Source organism: Vespa velutina, chromosome 15 (assembly GCF_912470025.1).
Source record: "Vespa velutina chromosome 15, iVesVel2.1, whole genome shotgun sequence".
In the NCBI taxonomy this organism is placed as follows: Eukaryota; Metazoa; Arthropoda; class Insecta; order Hymenoptera; family Vespidae; genus Vespa; species Vespa velutina.
In genome coordinates, this window is record NC_062202.1 from 2,867,235 (window position 1) to 2,873,287 (window position 6,053).

The 6,053-nt window shown below is 30.4% G+C and overlaps 1 protein-coding gene across 9 annotated transcripts in view; it reads right to left on the reverse strand.

The window, feature by feature from the left end:
- Nucleotides 1-6,053, reverse strand: part of LOC124954354 (neuroligin-3-like) — a 172,305-nt gene that overhangs the window by 107,744 nt on the left and 58,508 nt on the right. The window contains exon 1 of one of the 9 annotated variants that reach the window (XM_047507164.1): nt 2,422-2,507. The exons of the other annotated variants lie outside the window; for them this stretch is intronic. The gene's annotated coding sequence lies outside the window, so the exon portion shown is untranslated. Of the gene's footprint in view, nt 1-2,421; nt 2,508-6,053 lie in introns of those variants that run through there. 9 annotated transcript variants of the gene reach the window in all.

The following is a 6,053-nucleotide window of genomic DNA, read 5'->3' on the forward strand; positions in this document are numbered from 1 at the left end:
AGAGAGGTAAAGAGAGAGAGAGAGAGAGAGAGAGAGAGAGAGAGAGAGAGAGAGAGAGAGGAAAAAATCTAGGAATGACGTGAAAGTCGGAGAGAAAAATTGCGGCGATCGCAATTTCTCGTTCGTCGAGGAATAAACGTAAAGAGCTTCAGAGGAAAGGAAACGGGAGGAGGAGGAGGAGGGGGAGGGAGTTGGGGATTGGACAGAGGTTTAGTAAGAGAGAAGGCGTAAAGAAAAGGGAGATGGCAGTATTGCGTTTTGAGAAACGTTGATTAATTTCATGCTTAGAACGATGCAGGATCTAACCTTGAAAGGTTCTTCGAGCAGGTGCGAGGTAATGGATAACTATATGTATCGGTTGGCTCAGGAAGCACGATTAATCACAGACCTTGCGACAGTTTTCTCTGGTGGTGTTAAAAAGAGAAAAAGAGAAAAAGAGAGAGAGAGAGAGAGAGAGAGAGAGGAAAGGAAAAAGCTCTTTTCGAATGTTCTTAGATTTCTCAAAGCAAAACTTTCCCTATCCTCCATATCTTCTTGAATTATGCGACTTGCACGAGTACGAATTATTTTCTGCCAATAGTTCGAGAAAAGTACGAATAGTAAAACGTGAGAAATATTATCACATATATATATATATATATATATATATATATATATGTGTGTGTGTGTGTGTGTGTGTGTATGTGTGTATAGAAAAATTGATCCTTATATGGAACGTCTTTTTAACACGTTAAATAAATTGACATTATTCAATTTTATTGAATTTATTTATATTCTTTTTTCTTCTTTTTTTTTTTTTTTATCCATGTATGTATATATGCACGTGTATTAGATATTTGTAATAATAATTAGTAACGTTAGATATTACTAATATATCAGATATTAGTATATTATATTCTATCATATTGTTTAATATCGTTTATTATGATTCAAGTTTAAATTTAAAAAGTATAAATGAACGAAGTATGAACAAAAATCAATTCGCATTGAATTGAGTTGACTCATGGAAAATGTTCAATTTGTTAAAAATAATTGAAAAGATTTTTCGTATATTGTCAAGTACAAAGTCCTCATTCTTTCGAGGAGAGAGGATGTAAAAAAAAAAAAAAAAAAAAAAAGAAAAAAAGAAAAAAAAGAAAGAATTGTTCATGGAAATGTAAAAAATTCATTCGTTCGAGAAAAATTCCTAGAGAAAAATACAATCCATATAATAATTATATTCTAATGTTCCTGAACGAAAAAGAGAAAGACAAAAAAAAAGAGAGAGAAATAAAGATCTGAAAGAGAAAGACAGAAAAAAAAAAAATAAAAAAGGTAGAACGAAAAGAAAAATATAATAGTTTTCGAGTGTCTAGTAAAATAGTAAATTTAACGCGAGCAAATCACGAACTAGCTAGAGACTACGCTCGATAAATAAGACAGCGTGTTGCTTCGTCGTTGCAATATGAGCGGGAGGAGGGTGGTTAGCTGTAGAAAAGGGTGGTGGCCAGTGGGTAAGGTAGAGGTGAGCAATTACAGGTTGTGACCTCTCACCCTTAAGTCAGGACGTGCCATACGAGCTCGTAAAGGTCGTGGACGTCATCCCTCTCGAACGAAATGGTCCATGAAAGATTTAAACGTTTTCTTTTCCTTTCGGTCTCTCTTTTCGTATACGTAACTCGAACGAAGGTCAATCCGAAGACCTTTTAGCTATGAAAGAGAAACTATAACGGAATGGTATATATTCTTTACCATACTTTTATATGAATGAACGAATTCACTCGTAAGAAGAGGATTTAAGAATTTTTAGAATGTTGACGTATACGTAATGTTTCTCTATTTCTCATTTTTTTTTCCTTTTCTTTTTCCTTTTTCTTTTTCTCATTTTTCCATTTTTCTTCATTCATTCATTGTTAATAATTATTCATAATAATATTTATAAAAGGATTTATTGTTAATAATTATTCAAAGCTCTTAACTAAACGGTGAAAATAATATACGACAATGTTATAGATATTGTTTTATACATATTGTATAATGTTATGTATATATATATATATATATATATATATATATATATATATATATATATATAATATTATATACAAGAAATATATGAAAGAAATTATAATAAATTTTATCATCGAGTAATATAATAATGCTCAATCGTTGTAATATTCTAATAATAAAGTATAACAAATAAAAAAAAATTTTAGAAATTATTATTATACGTCTTATGAAAATAATATTATATGTACGATGAAATACGATAAAATACAACGGCAGAAATTATTATTATACGTCTTACGAAAATAATATTATACGTACGATAAAATAACATAATAAATTACGATAGAAATATCAGACGTATCTAAATGAAATAATTACATATGATTAATTTTATACACATATATATATATATGTATATATAATAATTATTACCTCTTCATTTTAATATAATTTTAAAGTAAAACGTAGAAGATCCAACGACGACCGTCTCCGACGACGACACATATTAGACTAAAGTCACGAGTTTAAATACATTACGAACTACGCGTCTTCTATTTCACAACAAACAGACAAAATAAAAACAAACTGCTTATTGGTTAACTAAGGAAAAAATATCGAAGTCTAAACTAATACTCTCGACACAGAAGAAGAAAACAAATAATAAAATGAGAAAGTATGTGTATGTGTGTGTGTGTGTGTGTGAGAGAGAGAGAGAGAGAAAATAGAAATAGAAATAGAGAACGTTCTTGAAGGATTTCTAAACGTATATGTATATTTATATACACAAACATACATACAAAAATTTTCTTTTAATACATATCATTATATTACATACATATGTATATTAAATTCTACCATAAGTAAAAATTCAAATTATAAGATATATAAAGAATATATAAACTATTTCTTTCTCTCTCTCTCTCTCTCTCTCTCTCTCTCTCTCTCTCTCTCTTTGTTACATTTTTAAATATTATATATATATATATATGTATATGTATATGTGTGGGTATGTACGTGTAGAAGTAACGAGAAAAGCAAAATGGTCTCGTTTTATATTTATACAAGTACCATTACATTTCATCAGAAATAAAATTTTTCAACGGATAAATATTTACGTTACATAAATTTGTTTTCTATAATATAATGAATGAATATTTGTAAATGGTGTAAAATATGATACTAGGTATGTATATATATATATATTTATATATATAAAATAGAAGAAATATGAAAAAAGAGCGGGGTTTCTCTCGTGTATTATGCAAGTTGCACTGGTTGCATTTCAGCAACAATAAAATTTTCTCACGCATGAGCGCGTACATATATCTACGTAAATTTGTTTTCTATAATAAATGAATGTTTATAAATGATGCAAAGTATTACCAGGAGGTATATATATATATATAAAACAAAAAAAGCAAAAATAAAACAATATTTCTTTCGTGGATTATGCATTTTGAACTTGGTTGCATTGGATCATTTCAACAAAATACAATTTTCTTACATACACATACACACACACACAGAAAGAGACAGAGAGAGAGAGAGAGAGAGAGAGAGAGAGAGAGAGAGAGAGAGAGAGAGAGAGAGAGAGAGAGAGAGACATGTGCAATACATGTAAATTTCTTTTTCTATAATAAATAGGTATAATATATAAATGATGTAAAGAATATACGATATTTAGAAGAAACGAACATAAGAAACGGTGTTACTCTTGAGTTACATCCAAACATTGTTAAATTTTCAACAATGTAAGTACGTATGTATGTATGTATGTATGTATGTATGTATGTATGTATGTATCTATGTATGTATGCAAGTACATATGTATATTTTGCAAAGGTGTAAAACCGGAGGACGAATTCTGTATGCGTTCATCCGTACTCAAACGGTGTGTAGAAACAGAATAAGGACCGCAAGTAAGATATATATATATATATATATATATATATATATATATATATATATATAAAGAGAAAGGGAGAGAGAAATAGAGAGAGAGAGAGAAAGAGAGAGATCGGACGAAGGCGGAAAGTGATGCCAGGAGGAAGAAGGTCTACCAACTGCAACGTAGCGAGAAATTACGTTTCCGCAGCCGGTACCGCAGACATTCCTCCGGCTTGTCTCTTCCGACCATCCTGAGTCCTTGCAATTCTACGAATCGGTTCCTTCTCGACCTCCTTCTCCTCCACCATCTCTTCCTTCTTCTCCCCCTCCACTTCCTTCACTACTTCCTTCTTCACTTCCTCCTTTTCCACCTTCTTCTGCTCTCTCTACTCTGTCTGTCTATCTATCTATCTGTCTGCCTGTCTGCTTCTATCCTTCTCTTTCTCTCTCTCTCTCTCTCTCTCTTTTTCTCTCTGTCTGTCTCTATCTCTCTCTTTCTCTCTCTTTTTTTTTCTTTTTCTCCAGACGTTTCCAACATAGGAACCTCTTTTCAACCACTCGAAAGTCCGTGTCGAGTCATGGCGATTGAACTTAAATGTGATTGTCTCTCTCTCTCTCTCTCTCTCTCTTTCTCTGTCTGTCTGTCTGTTAATCTCACTCTCTTTCTCTTTATCTCTATCTCTATCTCTATCTTTATCTTTATCTCTATCTCTATCTCTATCTTTCTTACACTAAGTCTAAACGATCTTCTTATATCGTCCCTATGAAATACTTTGAACAAATGAAGAAAAAGAAATGGGACGACACGAAAAATAGATAGAAAGAGAGAGAGAGAAAGAGAGAGAGAGAGAGAGAGAGAGAGAGAGAGAGACAGCTGATTGGAGTGTTCGTTGAAATTCATTTTTCTTTTGCAATTTTTTTATTTTCTTTACTTTTTCTTTTCTTTTTCCATGTATAATAATAAGAGAAAAGGAAGGAAAAGAATAAAATATATTTTATAATGATCTCATTAAAGACGACAATGTTAGTATTACAATTGATGTATTGTATCGTCATTATTTTGTATAATTATAAATATATTTTTGCTCTAAATGAAATAATATAACTATCATTTCTGTTCTTAATCGTATAAAAAGAAAATAATTCTAATGGTCCCGTTAAAAGAAAAATTATTGTCAATAAACTTGCATTAGAATATATATACATATTCTTTTTTTAAATAACAAATAGTAGATATTAATAAATCTGATAGGAAATATAACGAATAAAGAGAAAGAAATATAGTTCACATCGAATACTATAAATACGATTGTACTATATAATATACTGTGACAAAAAAAAAAAAAAAAAAAGAAAAAAAAAAAGAAAAAAAATACAAAACTCTAATGGTCTCGTTCGAGAAAAAGTTATTATCGTCATATTGTCGAATCAATGCCGACATACATACTTGCGTTTCTCCATAAACATTCTCTTACTATTTCCAAAAATAAAAAATATTATCGGAGAATTAAATAAAAAGAGAATAACAAAAAAAAAAATTTACATAAAAGAAAACATAGAGAGAGAACAAGAGAGAGAAAATAGACAAAAAAAAAAAAAAGAAAGAAAAGAAAAGAAAAGATAAAGAGAAAGAAAGAACGAAAGAATGAAATAAAAAACGAAGGACTGATCAAATAAAAGCTATAAATATTAATGGCTGGAATCAATGAGTATCAAAAGTAAGAATCTTTGGCTCATTTCGGAGGTTATTGCACCCCGTTCTCGTGCAAACTTTCTTTGAGATCGTTCGATTCGTGAAAGTATTGTTAAAAGTTTTGCATTTGAGTTCTCTGCAAGAGAAATAAATAAATAAAGAAAGAAAGATATAAAGAGAGAGAGAGAGAGAGAGAGAGAGAGAGAGAGAGATTTAAAGTATACTTTTTCTCTCTCTCTCTCTCTTTTCTCTACATCTTCCTTCCTTCCTTCCTTTCTTTTTCCTTCTCTATCTTCATAGAATACTTTTATCGATATCATAGTTCGAAAGATCGAACCTTAAAGACTATTGTTTGTACAATGAACAATGATCATCTTCGATTTATAGAGCCATAAAAGGATCTCAAGGAGAAGCATGACTAGTAATTGGGAAGAGTAGAAGGAATCTTCTATCTATTTCTATATCTCTATCTCTATCTCTCTCT